The sequence below is a fragment of the Rattus norvegicus genome, chromosome 11 (genome assembly GCF_036323735.1).
Source record: "Rattus norvegicus strain BN/NHsdMcwi chromosome 11, GRCr8, whole genome shotgun sequence".
NCBI lineage: Eukaryota > Metazoa > Chordata > Mammalia > Rodentia > Muridae > Rattus > Rattus norvegicus.
Window position 1 is genome coordinate 71,194,918 of NC_086029.1, and position 14,490 is coordinate 71,209,407.

At 39.0% G+C, this 14,490-nt stretch overlaps 1 protein-coding gene across 1 annotated transcript in view; it reads right to left on the reverse strand.

The window, feature by feature from the left end:
* The window catches only part of Zbtb20 (zinc finger and BTB domain containing 20), a 739,030-nt gene that overhangs the window by 636,908 nt on the left and 87,632 nt on the right, over nt 1–14,490 (reverse strand).

Below are 14,490 nucleotides of genomic sequence, written 5' to 3' on the forward strand. Positions count from 1 at the left end.
GCACCCCACGAGCAAACCTGAGCCTCGGGACCACAGGTAAGACCAAATTTTCTGCTGCAAGAAAGCTGCCTGGTGAACTCAAGACACAGGCCCACAGGAACAGCTGAAGACCTGTAGAGAGGAAAAACTACACACCCGAAAGCAGAACACTCTGTCCCCATAACTGACTGAAAGAGAGGAAAACAGGTCTACAGCACTCCTGACACACAGGCTTATAGGACAGTCTAGCCACTGTCAGAAATAGCAGAACAAAGTAACACTAGAGATAATCTGATGGCGAGAGGCAAGCGCAGGAACCCAAGCAACAGAAACCAAGACTACATGCCATCATCGGAGCCCAATTCTCCCACCAAAACAAACATGGAATATCCAAACACACCAGAAAAGCAAGATCTAGTTTCAAAATCATATTTGATCATGATGCTGGAGGACTTCAAGAAAGACATGAACACACTTAGGGAAGCACAGGAAAACATTAATAAACAAGTAAAAGCCTACAGAGAGGAATCGCAAAAATCCCTGAAAGAATTCCAGGAAAACACAATCAAACAGTTGAAGGAATTAAAAATGGAAATAGAAGCAATCAAGAAAGAACACATGGAAACAACCCTGGATATAGAAAACCAAAAGAAGAGACAAGGAGCTGTAGATACAAGCTTCACCAACAGAATACAAGAGATGGAAGAGAGAATCTCAGGAGCAGAAGATTCCATAGAAATCATTGACTCAACTGTCAAAGATAATGTAAAGCGGAAAAAGCTACTGGTCCAAAACATACAGGAAATCCAGGACTCAATGAGAAGATCAAACCTAAGGATAATAGGTATAGAAGAGAGTGAAGACTCCCAGCTCAAAGGACCAGTAAATATCTTCAACAAAATCATAGAAGAAAACTTCCCTAACCTAAAAAAAGAGATACCCATAGACATACAAGAAGCCTATAGAACTCCAAATAGATTGGACCAGAAAAGAAACACCTCCCGTCACATAATTGTCAAAACACCAAACGCACAAAATAAAGAAAGAATATTAAAAGCAGTAAGGGAAAAAGGTCAAGTAACATATAAAGGGAGACCTATCAGAATCACACCAGACTTCTCGCCAGAAACTATGAAGGCCAGAAGATCCTGGACTGATGTTATACAGACCCTAAGAGAACACAAATGCCAGCCCAGGTTACTGTATCCTGCAAAACTCTCAATTAACATTGATGGAGAAACCAAGATATTCCATGACAAAACCAAATTTACACAATATCTTTCTACAAATCCAGCACTACAAAGGATAATAAATGGTAAAGCCCAACATAAGGAGGCAAGCTATACCCTAGAAGAAGCAAGAAACTAATCGTCTTGGCAACAAAACAAAGAGAATGAAAGCACACAAACATAACCTCACATCCAAATATGAATATAACGGGAAGCAATAATCACTATTCCTTAATATCTCTCAATATCAATGGCCTCAACTCCCCAATAAAAAGACATAGATTAACAAACTGGATACGCAACGAGGACCCTGCTTTCTGCTGCCTACAGGAAACACACCTCAGAGACAAAGACAGACACTACCTCAGAGTGAAAGGCTGGAAAACAACTTTCCAAGCAAATGGTCAGAAGAAGCAAGCTGGAGTAGCCATTCTAATATCAAATAAAATCAATTTCCAACTAAAAGTCATCAAAAAAGATAAGGAAGGACACTTCATATTCATCAAAGGAAAAATCCACCAAGATGAACTCTCAATCCTAAATATATATGCCCCAAATACAAGGGCACCTACATACGTAAAAGAAACCTTACTAAAGCTCAAAACACACATTGCACCTCATACAATAATAGTGGGAGATTTCAACACCCCACTCACATCAATGGACAGATCATGGAAACAGAAATTAAACAGTGATGTAGACAGACTAAGAGAAGTCATGAGCCAAATGGACTTAACGGATATTTATAGAACATTCTATCCTAAAGCAAAAGGATATACCTTCTTCTCAGCTCCTCATGGTACTTTCTCCAAAATTGACCATATAATTGGTCAAAAAACGGGCCTCAACAAGTACAGAAAGATAGAAATAATCCCATGCGTGCTATCGGACCACCACGGCCTAAAACTGGTCTTCAATAACAATAAGGGAAGAATGCCCACATATACGTGGAAATTGAACAATGCTCTACTCAATGATAACCTGGTCAAGGAAGAAATAAAGAAAGAAATTAAAAACTTTTTAGAATTTAATGAAAATGAAGATACAACATACTCAAACTTATGGGACACAATGAAAGCTGTGCTAAGAGGAAAACTCATAGCGCTGAGTGCCTGCAGAAAGAAACAGGAAAGAGCATATGTCAGCAGCTTGACAGCACACCTAAAAGCTCTAGAACAAAAAGAAGCAAATACACCCAGGAGGAGTAGAAGGCAGGAAATAATCAAACTCAGAGCTGAAATCAACCAAGTAGAAACAAAAAGGACCATAGAAAGAATCAACAGAACCAAAAGTTGGTTCTTTGAGAAAATCAACAAGATAGATAAACCCTTAGCCAGACTAACGAGAGGACACAGAGAGTGTGTCCAAATTAACAAAATCAGAAATGAAAAGGGAGACATAACTACAGATTCGGAGGAAATTCAAAAAATCATCAGATCTTACTATAAAAACCTATATTCAACAAAATTTGAAAATCTTCAGGAAATGGACAATTTCCTAGACAGATACCAGGTATCGAAGTTAAATCAGGAACAGATAAACCAGTTAAACAACCCCATAACTCCTAAGGAAATAGAAGCAGTCATTAAAGGTCTCCCAACCAAAAAGAGCCCAGGTCCAGACGGGTTTAGTGCAGAATTCTATCAAACCTTCATAGAAGACCTCATACCAATATTATCCAAACTATTCCACAAAATTGAAACAGATGGAGCACTACCGAATTCCTTCTACGAAGCCACAATTACTCTTATACCTAAACCACACAAAGACCCAACAAAGAAAGAGAACTTCAGACCAATTTCCCTTATGAATATCGACGCAAAAATACTCAATAAAATTCTGGCAAACCGAATTCAAGAGCACATCAAAACAATCATCCACCATGATCAAGTAGGCTTCATCCCAGGCATGCAGGGATGGTTTAATATACGGAAAACCATCAACGTGATCCATTATATAAACAAACTGAAAGAACAGAACCACATGATCATTTCATTAGATGCTGAGAAAGCATTTGACAAAATTCAACACCCCTTCATGATAAAAGTCCTGGAAAGAATAGGAATTCAAGGCCCATACCTAAACATAGTAAAAGCCATATACAGCAAACCAGTTGCTAACATTAAACTAAATGGAGAGAAACTTGAAGCAATCCCACTAAAATCAGGGACTAGACAAGGCTGCCCACTCTCTCCCTACTTATTCAATATAGTTCTTGAAGTTCTAGCCAGAGCAATCAGACAACAAAAGGAGATCAAAGGGATACAGATTGGAAAAGAAGAGGTCAAAATATCACTATTTGCAGATGACATGATAGTATATTTAAGTGATCCTAAAAGTTCCACCAGAGAACTACTAAAGCTGATAAACAACTTCAGCAAAGTGGCTGGGTATAAAATTAACTCAAATAAATCAGTTGCCTTCCTCTATACAAAAGAGAAACAAGCCGAGAAAGAAATTAGGGAAACGACACCCTTCATAATAGACCCAAATAATATAAAGTACCTCGGTGTGACTTTAACCAAGCAAGTAAAAGATCTGTACAATAAGAACTTCAAGACACTGAGGAAAGAAATTGAAGAAGACCTCAGAAGATGGAAAGATCTCCCATGCTCATGGATTGGCAGGATTAATATAGTAAAAATGGCCATTTTACCAAAAGCAATCTACAGATTCAATGCAATCCCCATCAAAATACCAATCCAATTCTTCAAAGAGTTAGACAGAACAATTTGCAAATTCATCTGGAATAACAAAAAACCCAGGATAGCTAAAGCTATCCTCAACAATAAAAGGACTTCAGGGGGAATCACTATCCCTGAACTCAAGCAGTATTACAGAGCAATAGTGATAAAAACTGCATGGTATTGGTACAGAGACAGACAGATAGACCAATGGAATAGAATTGAAGACCCAGAAATGAACCCACACACCTATGGTCACTTGATTTTTGACAAAGGAGCCAAAACCATCCAATGGAAAAAAGATAGCATTTTCAGCAAATGGTGCTGGTTCAACTGGAGGGCAACATGTAGAAGAATGCAGATCGATCCATGCCTATCACCCTGTACAAAGCTTAAGTCCAAGTGGATCAAGGACCTCCACATCAAACCAGACACACTCAAACTAATAGAAGAAAAACTAGGGAATCATCTGGAACACATGGGCACTGGAAAAAATTTCCTGAACAAAACACCAATGGCTTATGCTCTAAGATCAAGAATCGACAAATGGGATCTCATAAAACTGCAAAGCTTCTGTAAGGCAAAGGACACTGTGGTTAGGACAAAACGGCAACCAACAGATTGGGAAAAGATCTTTACCAATCCTACAACAGATAGAGGCCTTATATCCAAAATATACAAAGAACTCAAGAAGTTAGACCGCAGGGAAACAAATAACCCTATTAAAAAATGGGGTTCAGAGCTAAACAAAGAATTCACAGCTGAGGAATGCCGAATGGCTGAGAAACACCTAAAGAAATGTTCAACATCTTTAGTCAGAAGGGAAATGCAAATCAAAACAACCCTGAGATTTCACCTCACACCAGTGAGAATGGCTAAGATCAAAAACTCAGGTGACAGCAGATGCTGGCGAGGATGTGGAGAAAGAGGAACACTCCTCCATTGTTGGTGGGATTGCAGACTGGTAAAACCATTCTGGAAATCAGTCTGGAGGTTCCTCAGAAAATTGGACATTGAACTGCCTGAGGATCCAGCTATACCTCTCTTGGGCATATACCCAAAAGATGCCTCAACATATAAAAGAGACACGTGCTCCACCATGTTCATCGCAGCCTTATTTATAATAGCCAGAAACTGGAAAGAACCCAGATGCCCTTCAACAGAGGAATGGATACAGAAAATGTGGTACATCTACACAATGGAATATTACTCAGCTATCAAAAACAACGAGTTTATGAAATTCGTAGGCAAATGGTTGGAACTGGAAAATATCATCCTGAGTGAGCTAACCCAATCACAGAAAGACATACATGGTATGCACTCATTGATAAGTGGCTATTAGCCCAAATGCTTGAATTACCCTAGATCCCTAGAACAAACGAAACTCAAGACGGATGATCAAAATGTGAATGCTTCACTCCTTCTTTAAATGAGGAAAAAGAATACCCTTGGCAGGGAAGGGAGAGGCAAAGATTAAAACAGAGACTGAAGGAACACCCATTCAGAGCCTGCCCCACATGTGGCCCATACATATACAGCCACCCAATTAGACAAGATGGATGAAGCAAAGAAGTGCAGACCGACAGGAGCCGGATGTAGATCGCTCCTGAGAGACACAGCCAGAATACAGCAAATATAGAGGCGAATGCCAGCAGCAAACCACTGAACTGAGAATAGGTCCCCTATTGAAGGAATCAGAGAAAGAACTGGAAGAGCTTGAAGGGGCTCGAGACCCCAAAAGTACAACAATGCCAAGCAACCAGAGCTTCCAGGGACTAAGCCACTACCTAAAGACTATACATGGACTGACCCTGGACTCTGACCCCATAGGTAGCAATGAATATCCTAGTAAGAGCACCAGTGGAAGGGGAAGCCCTGGGTCCTGCTAAGACTGAACCCCCAGTGAACTAGTCTATGGGGGGAGGGCGGCAATGGGGGGAGGGTTGGGAAGGGAACACCCATAAGGAAGGGGAGGGGGGGGGGATGTTTGCCCGGAAACCGGGAAAGGGAATAACACTCGAAATGTATATAAGAAATACTCAAGTTAATAAAAAAAAAAAAAAAAAAAAAAAAAGAAGTGAAACAAAGGTCCCAAGAGCCAGGAAAGTAGGGATGCAGTGGAGAAGACAGGATGAGGGGGTTGGGAAGAAAGACAAACAAGGTTCAGCACAGGAGAGGAAATAAAAAAAGACACATTTCATGTCTATCAGTGAAACTTGAAAACTGTAGTTCTGCAACTCAGTAGACTGTCTAGCAGCTAAGTGCCGAGGTCTCTCTGTACGAGCTAATGATATGAACGACCAAACTACCAAATAAGGTCCAAGTATGTCTGCTGAGTCCTCATGCTGTCTTTCTCTCAGCAAAAATTTTCCACATCATTTGTAAAGTAGGTGATTCATAGCAACTCAACATTTGTCTGCACAATAGGACGATATAAAGATATATCTAAAACAATATTTTCAGCTGAGCAAGAACCTGGAGAGGGGGACAGAGGTGGTGCATCTTTATGGCTCCATAGCCATTCCCAGGTGAGCCAAGCTTACACAGCATGACCCTGTCTAATCAATCCTACCACTTTCACTTTGTATAACCATCCTTAAGAAACATATGATAGGGATATGAGTGTTTACTGAGCACTGGACAATGGCTTTTATCTTGAGAGCAGATTGGAGATTACCATCCTTCCTTCCTATCTGGTTGACTTTCATGTAGTACCTGCTTTGTGTGAGACCAGTGCCAAGCTTAGGTATGGCAAATGACACCATCAAGCAAAATATAATAAATAAATAAAATGCCAAATTTTAAACCTATGTCCTACTTCAAATTGGCGGTTACCCTGCTATCAGAAAATGTTTGGTATTACTATGTTTTCCCTTAATATTTTAAATAATTCAGGATACCCAGTGGGCTTTCTATTATGCTCACTCCCGTAGCTCCTGAGTACATTAGTAGATATCTTGAAGTTATGGAGAAATATGAGTTATATAAAATTCAAGTATATAAAACTGCACGAGGTATTTATAGACATGTGTGTATATACAGGCACAAGTCAAACAAAGATAATCAAAATATGCACCAAAGGTATATACAATAACCTTGAGAAGTCAGTTGTTTTCAGGAATAAAATGATAGAAATGTACAGAGCAGGGGTTATTTACACAAGTTATATAAAAATATCTCAACAAAGAATATCGATTTTAAAAATGTGATATGTATTTGATATTATTTTAATTCTGTCTTTATATATCCTTGAAATATTTCAGAAAAAATGACAAGCATTGTGTCTTCAAAGATTTGTATAGGCTACTTCTTTTAATGCACCCTCCAAATCGCAGGACATGTGGCTATTACTAGAGCTGCTCCAAGTTCCACTTGGAATCATCTGCCTGCAGTAAATTACCATTTAGAGAAAAAAGGCCAGTGTCAGAAACCCTTTTCTTGACCCTATCACTAGACCTCAAGTAATTCAGAAAACAAGTACAATACATGCAACAGTGGCAAAGAAAAGGAACACTAGAGATCGGAATATAAATGAATGAGAGAACAAATACACCAACAAGCTTTATAACCTAGGTGAACAAGCAAATTCCTCTACACAGCCACTTTACCAAGACCATGCCATGAAGAAGCCAAACCTGAACAGTGAACACCAGACAGAACGAACTCGAGTCTATAATAAGAAAAGCCGAGTCCTGGGCACTTCTCTACGGGTTTCCGCCAAACATACAGAACAAGACCAATGCCAATACTACTCAGATTAGTCCAAACACTCCAAACACTGCAGAGGCAGGGGATTGGGGGGATTGGTGACTGAAGGTCAAGGAAAGGATTTTGTTTAAAATATGACTGCAATCAACTCAGAGACAATAACCAAAACCATGGGAATGGCTAAGGTCAATAAGGACCTAGGATGGAGGATAAGAGCTTAGTGATAGGAAATGAAGAGGTTAGAGGTCAGGGCACATCTGCGTTGTTTCCAGCTTCTGGCTATTATAAATAAGGCTGCTATGACATGCTGGAGCACATGCCCTTGTGGTATGGGGGAGAATCTTTAGGGTATATGCCCAAGAAAGATATAGCTGGGTCTTCAGAACTATTTCCAACTTTCTAAGGAACCACCAGATTGATTTCCAGAGTGGTTGTACCAGCTTGTAATCAAAGTGTGGTATATTCATATAATGGAATACTACTCAGCTATTAAAAACCAGGACATCTTCAGATGCAGCAGAAGAGGGCATCGAATTTCATTACAGATGGTTGTGAGCCACCATGTGGTAGATGGGAATTGAAATCAGGACCCCTGGAAGAACAGTTGGTACTCTTAACCTCTGAGACAGAGCCTGACAGCCACAGATGCTCGCAGCCAACCACTGGACTGAGTAAGGGGAGTTTGATAAAGAATCGAAGGAGCTGAATGGGTTTGCAGCCCCATAGGAAGCACAACGAAATCAACCAACCAGACCCCTCAGAGCTCCCAGAAACTAAACCATCAACCAAAGAGGACCTCTGGCTTCAGCATATAGCAGAGGATGGACTTATGTGGCATCAATAGGAGGAGAGGCCCTTGGTTCTATGAAAGTTTGATACCCTAGTGTAGGGGAATGCCAGAGCAGTATGGTGGGAGTGGGTGAGTGAGGGAGAACCCTCATAGAAGCCTGTGGAGGAGGGATGGGATAGGGTTTCTGTGGAGGTCAAACGGGAAAAGCTGATAACATTTGAAATATAAATAAAATATCAACAAGAAGAAAAAAAAGAGAAAAAAAAAGGACATCACAAAATTTGCAGGCAAATGGATGGAACTAGAAAATATCATCCTGAGTGAAATAATTCAGACTCAATACATGGTATGTATTCACAGATAAGCAGATTATTATCCAATAGGTTCAGAATACCCATGATACTATTCACAGATCAAGCTTAACAAGAAGTAAGATCGAAGTGTGGATATTTCAATTCCACTTATAATAAGGGAACAAAATAATCACAGGAAGCAGAGAAGGGTTCTGAGTGGGAAAGGTAGAGTGGGAGGGAACCACTACTGAGTCACAGACACCAGGGATGCAAGGGGTTCCCGACCCAGTGGGGATAATGTTAGCTGAAATGCCCAACAGCAGGGAAACCGAACCCAAAGAGACCATCTCCAGTTAAATAGACATGGCCCCCAGTTGATGGGGTCAACCACACATCTCAAAATTTTTAACCCAGAACTTCTCCTGTCTAAATGAAATGTAGGGACAGAAAATGGAGCAGAGACTGAAGGAAAGGCCATCCAGAGACTGCCCCATCTTGGGATCCATCCCAGGAGCAGACACCAAACCCAACTCTATTGCTGAAGCCAACATTTGCTTGCAGACAGGAGCCTGGAATGACTGTTCCCTGAGAGGCTCTGCCAACACCTTACTGAGACAAATGCAGATACTTACAGTCAACCAATGAACTGATCCCAAGAAGCCCTATGCAAGAGTTAGGGGAAGGACTGAAGGAGCTGAAGGGGATGGTAGCCCCATAGGAAGAACAACAGTATCAACCAATCTCAGAGCTCCCAGGGACTAAGCCATGAACCAAAGAGCAAACATGGGCTAGTGCATGCCCGCCCCTCCCCCACCCTACTACATATAGTGAAGGATTGCCTTGTTAGGCCATACAGGGAGGGGAGGCACTTGGTTCTGTGGAGGCTTGATGCCCCAGAGAAGGGGGTTGCTAGAGGATGAAGTAAGAGTGGATGAGTGAGTGAGTGGGTGAGTGGGTGGGTGGGTGAGTGACTGGGTGGGGTAGCATCCTCTTAGAGGTGAAGGGGAGGGGAATGGGGTTAGGAAGCTTGTGGAGAGGGGCAGGAAGGGGAACATTTGAAATGTAAATTAAAATTTAATAATATAAAATAAAACACAAAAACAAGTTAGAGGCAAGGAAGGAGAGAGGTAAAGGATGAGATTCTACTCACTGAGTGCACATATAAACTGTAGATATCGCTTATATTTTTTCATGAACTATCAATGGCCATTTATCTTCTCATTCCTTAATTTTTTAATATCCTTAATGTTTTTTTCTCAAAAAGAGCTATATTCTCTCAGAAATATTGCTCAAATATTTATATTCTTTCCCAATAATGTCCCACGTGGACAATTTCTATATATTTTCTTGACATGAAGCATGGGAACTACACCGGAGCAGGAAATGGACAGCAGAGAGGCCTGGTCTTTCCTATAGGGATCGGAGATTCCAATCTGAATGTCCGTTTTCTCCCGTCTACCACAGGCCTACCTATGCCTACTAGTTCCTAAATGCCTCTGTAATGCATCCTACATAGACAAAATGGCGGCCTGTAGGGTTTTTGTTGCTGCGGCTATTATTTGGTTTCGTTGTTGTTGTTGTTGAGAGCGACAGTTCAAACACAGAGAACAGCAAACAAAAGCATCCAGAGATAAGCAACACTACTGTGAGATTTTAAAAATGTAAAGAATCATCTTCAGCTCTTTAGACTTTAGACTCTAATGACCTCGGCTATGTTGTTAGACTTCAATAGAGCAGACTTGCTGAGGGAACACGCCTCTCCTTTCTGCATATCCCCCAGTCTAGTACTCACTCTGCTTCCATGATCAAGCAGCACACCACCTCTGCGGGCGGCCATTTTGATGTGCTGCTTTTCTTGCTGTGCCTCACTTATTTAGTTCATATTTTCTAGGTCCCTCTGTAGAAATTACATAATCCATGCCTTTTAATGTCTGAGTACTATTCCATTTTGTACTTACATTTTATCAATTTGTCTACTGATTGGCTGCTGTATAACAGAATTTGTTATTTATTATGGTAATAGAAAAACTTGGTAATCTATGGCACAGCAGAGTTAATATAATTAACAATAATGCTATACATAGCTCAAGATAATTAGAAGAAATAAATTGGAATGTATTCACTACAATGAAATGATAACCTTAAGATAGTATATTGCAAATTACCTTGAATTGACACTGAGGTGTCATAAAACATGACATTATAGCTCATAAAGTTATACAACCTTCCATCTGTCAAAAATATAAAAAAGATCTTATCAAAAATGCAATATCACAAAGAGAGTGAATATATAGTATTGATCTGGTAATTGCTATATGATCTCAAATGTATGGTTATTGAATAGTTGTTATAAAAGCTTATAAAACTAAAAGTCTGAGTTTTTCTTCTAAATACTGTATTTCTAGAGATTCTAATGTAACAAATTTGAATATAGACAACATAATTTAGAATGCTAATTATAGCATATTACATATTAAGAATACATAATTTTTGCAAATATATACATTAGCAGATCATTCCTTTTACAACTCCAGGTATTTTTAGTGTAATCTAGTACCCCAAAAGTATTTAACAGCATTTAAGGCAAAATTATAATTTTTAATAAATACATTTGACCATATATTAATATAATTAACAATTTGCTTCACATATCTGGGTTTCAAACACTTGGGTGTTCCCAGACTTATGCAGCAAATACCTTTACTCACTGAGCCATCATGTTGACCACTGCCTCTTTATATCTAAAAGGTATAAGAACCAGCCTCACTGCCCACGCATGTATGGATCAAACTACAGTATCAGTGGAAACACAAAGAGTTACATGAGAATAAGTTCCAGAAAAGAAAACAGCTACAATTAACATGAGTTATTAACAAATAACTCCAGGAAACCTTGAAAATTAGATTTATGGGAAGTAGAGGGAAAAAGGGATCTGGGAGAGAGAGAGAAGGGGAAGGGAAAAGGGAGGCAGTTCAATATGGGAGGAGATTGGGAAGAAGTACAGAGGGTCAGGGATTTGAAAGTAGGTATGTAGCAGAGGGGCAGGGGGAACTGTGGATAGTCACTAGAAAGTTCCAAATGCCAGGGACCCACAGGCTCCCAGGACCTAACAGGGAGGACTTTAGCCAAAATATCCCACCCAGGGGAGAGAGAACCTGTAGAGACCATATCCAGTGAATAGGCACGGCCCCCAGTTGATGGATGGACCACCCACCCACCTCAAAAATATTAATCCAGAATTCCTCCTGTCAAAGGAGATGCAGGGACAAAGAGTGGAGCAGAAACTGAAGGAAAGGCCATCCAGAGTCTGCCCCACCTAGGGATCCAAAAACAAAGAAGAAAAAGAAACAATTAAGAGACACCTGAAAATAATGAACAATTCCACATGTTAATATTAATTTCAATGGGCTTGTTATTATAATAACAATCAGGCTCTAAAAATCCAAAAGGCTCTGAATAAAATGCAAATTTACACAGAAGAATATGAGTCCAGCCCAAATGAAGTCTCTAAATTTCATTAGCTTGACCACACATCACAAGACCAAAGTTTTGAAATGGGAAAAAAAGAAAATATTTGTCAAAGTAAGATGCTTCTGCTCAAAGACTGAATCTGCTATCTAATTGGATAGATAGTATGTATCCATACTTTCACTTCACATTCTTCAAAACTGCCTTCTGCCCTTACTCCAGTAATAAATTATAACATTTGTATGAAACAAATGCTTGCAGGAATGCCAAAAAAATGAATAAGGTACTCAGAGACCATAATTTGCCATAGCTCTAAAGTTAGGGTAATGACTGTTTCAATTTCTGTTCATCTATAATTTCTTGTGCCCAGAAATTCCATGTTAGATAATTAATGAATCCCAGGCATGCTCATGCTAATTTTGTTTAGAATGCTGTAGTTTCACTTGGGACCAGCTCTGGTTAGTTTATCTACTTGACAGAAGAGCTATCTGCTAATAGAGTCAGTGAGAGCCTGTCTATATTAGGTTGACCTACGGGGACGTCGAGGCTGGGATGATTGTTGTAATTGATATGTTCAGCCCCTCTGAAAGTAGGCAGCACCATGCCCTGCTCTGAGACTGTGGGCTGTAAAAGCATCAAAAACCTCGAGCACTAAGCTTGCAAGCAGCTGTTTCTCCTTCTCCTGATTGTTGGTGTGATGTTTTCAGTTCCTGTTGCCGTGACTTCCTTGCTATAACGTGTGAGTTAAAATAAATCATGTATCCATAAGTACTTTATCACAACAACAAAAATGAAAAGTAGTGCAAATATTCTTTCTTTACATAAACTATAATCCTTCAATATGATTGAAAACAGTTTATCAGCAAGCTATTTAGGTTCAAAATTAATCCTTCCAAAATCGTTATGTCAAGAAGAGTAGATGTAAACTTCTGTCTAAATAAATAGGAGCAACAAAAATTGAAGAATTAGATGTTTCTTTTGTAGCAGTACTTAAAACTATTTAATCAGACTTGGTGATTTTTATTATCAAACTACTCAAATATGACCTAACTATAATTTGATACAAGGTACATAGACCAAAAAGGAAAAAAAGTCACACAATGTGAACTAGAAAAAAGTTACTGCTTTATTAAAATTGTCAAGTAACTTCTAAAGTAGATCAATTACTTTTATAATATCCTCAGAACAAAATGTTCTCTGAGAACAGATCTGATAGGAAGAGCCAAAAGATTGGAAAACATTCACTACCAATTTACTGCAGTCACCCATAAACTAGTACAAGAACATTATGTATCAGGGTTCAAGCCAGCAAGCTATTAAGGCAGGCTGCCCTGGTGTCTTTTCATTTTACTTTAATATACCAAACCATTAATAACTCTTAAGAGACTTACAGTTACATTGAAGTGATCTTACCATGTAATCAATATTTCAAACATTCAAGTGTTCTGAGGTGAGCTCTGTTTCTTTTTTGTTTCTTCCTGGTCAGTGTCATTCCACTTCTACAAATGTCATCATCTTTCTGTTTCTCTTGTCCAAATCATGCTTTCATCTTGGAAAAATATCAATCGAAATAGTGCTAATTGCAATAGATAATGAATGCCAAGCCATCTAGTTCCCTTGGCCTCATTGCTACTTCATGTGTCTCTGTTCATAAGGAGATCAAAGAACAAAAGATGCAAAGTAAAGTCATTTAAAAAGTGAGATGCCGTGTGTGTGTGTGTGTATATGTATGTGTGTGTGTGTGTGTGTGTATATATATATATATATATATATATTCTGTTTGCTCTTTATAAACTTTGAAAACACAAAAAATCCTGATAAAATTATTTTCTTTTATATCGCAATTATTTTCTTTTATAGCCTGGGTTATTTAGACTTTTGAAAATGTTATAACATAGCCTTTTCCTCTCATTTAAAAGACTGGAATGGTACACTGATTAACCCAATGATCTATACTTTTAGCTCAGCAGTCACTATGTCCCTTGCTGGCAGGAATTCCTGGCAAATGAGACATCTGTCTTCATAAGTGAAATATATTAGGAGACATAAACATTGTACAAAATAACAAATCCCCCGATTTTTGCCTATACAAATCAGTAATTGTTCAATCTTTGGTTGTTAACACTGGGTACCCCCAAAATTTTTAGTAATAAAAAATTAAATTGGAGTAAAATTAGTGGGCTACAAATGTCATTGAACTAAATATTTCTTACCAGTGTAGAACTAAACTGTATAATTGATAGCTCTACCTAAAAGTAAACATTTATCTATTTGAAGAATTACACAGTATGTGTGTACATGCATACGGATTAATATACAAATGATGCATACATGAACTC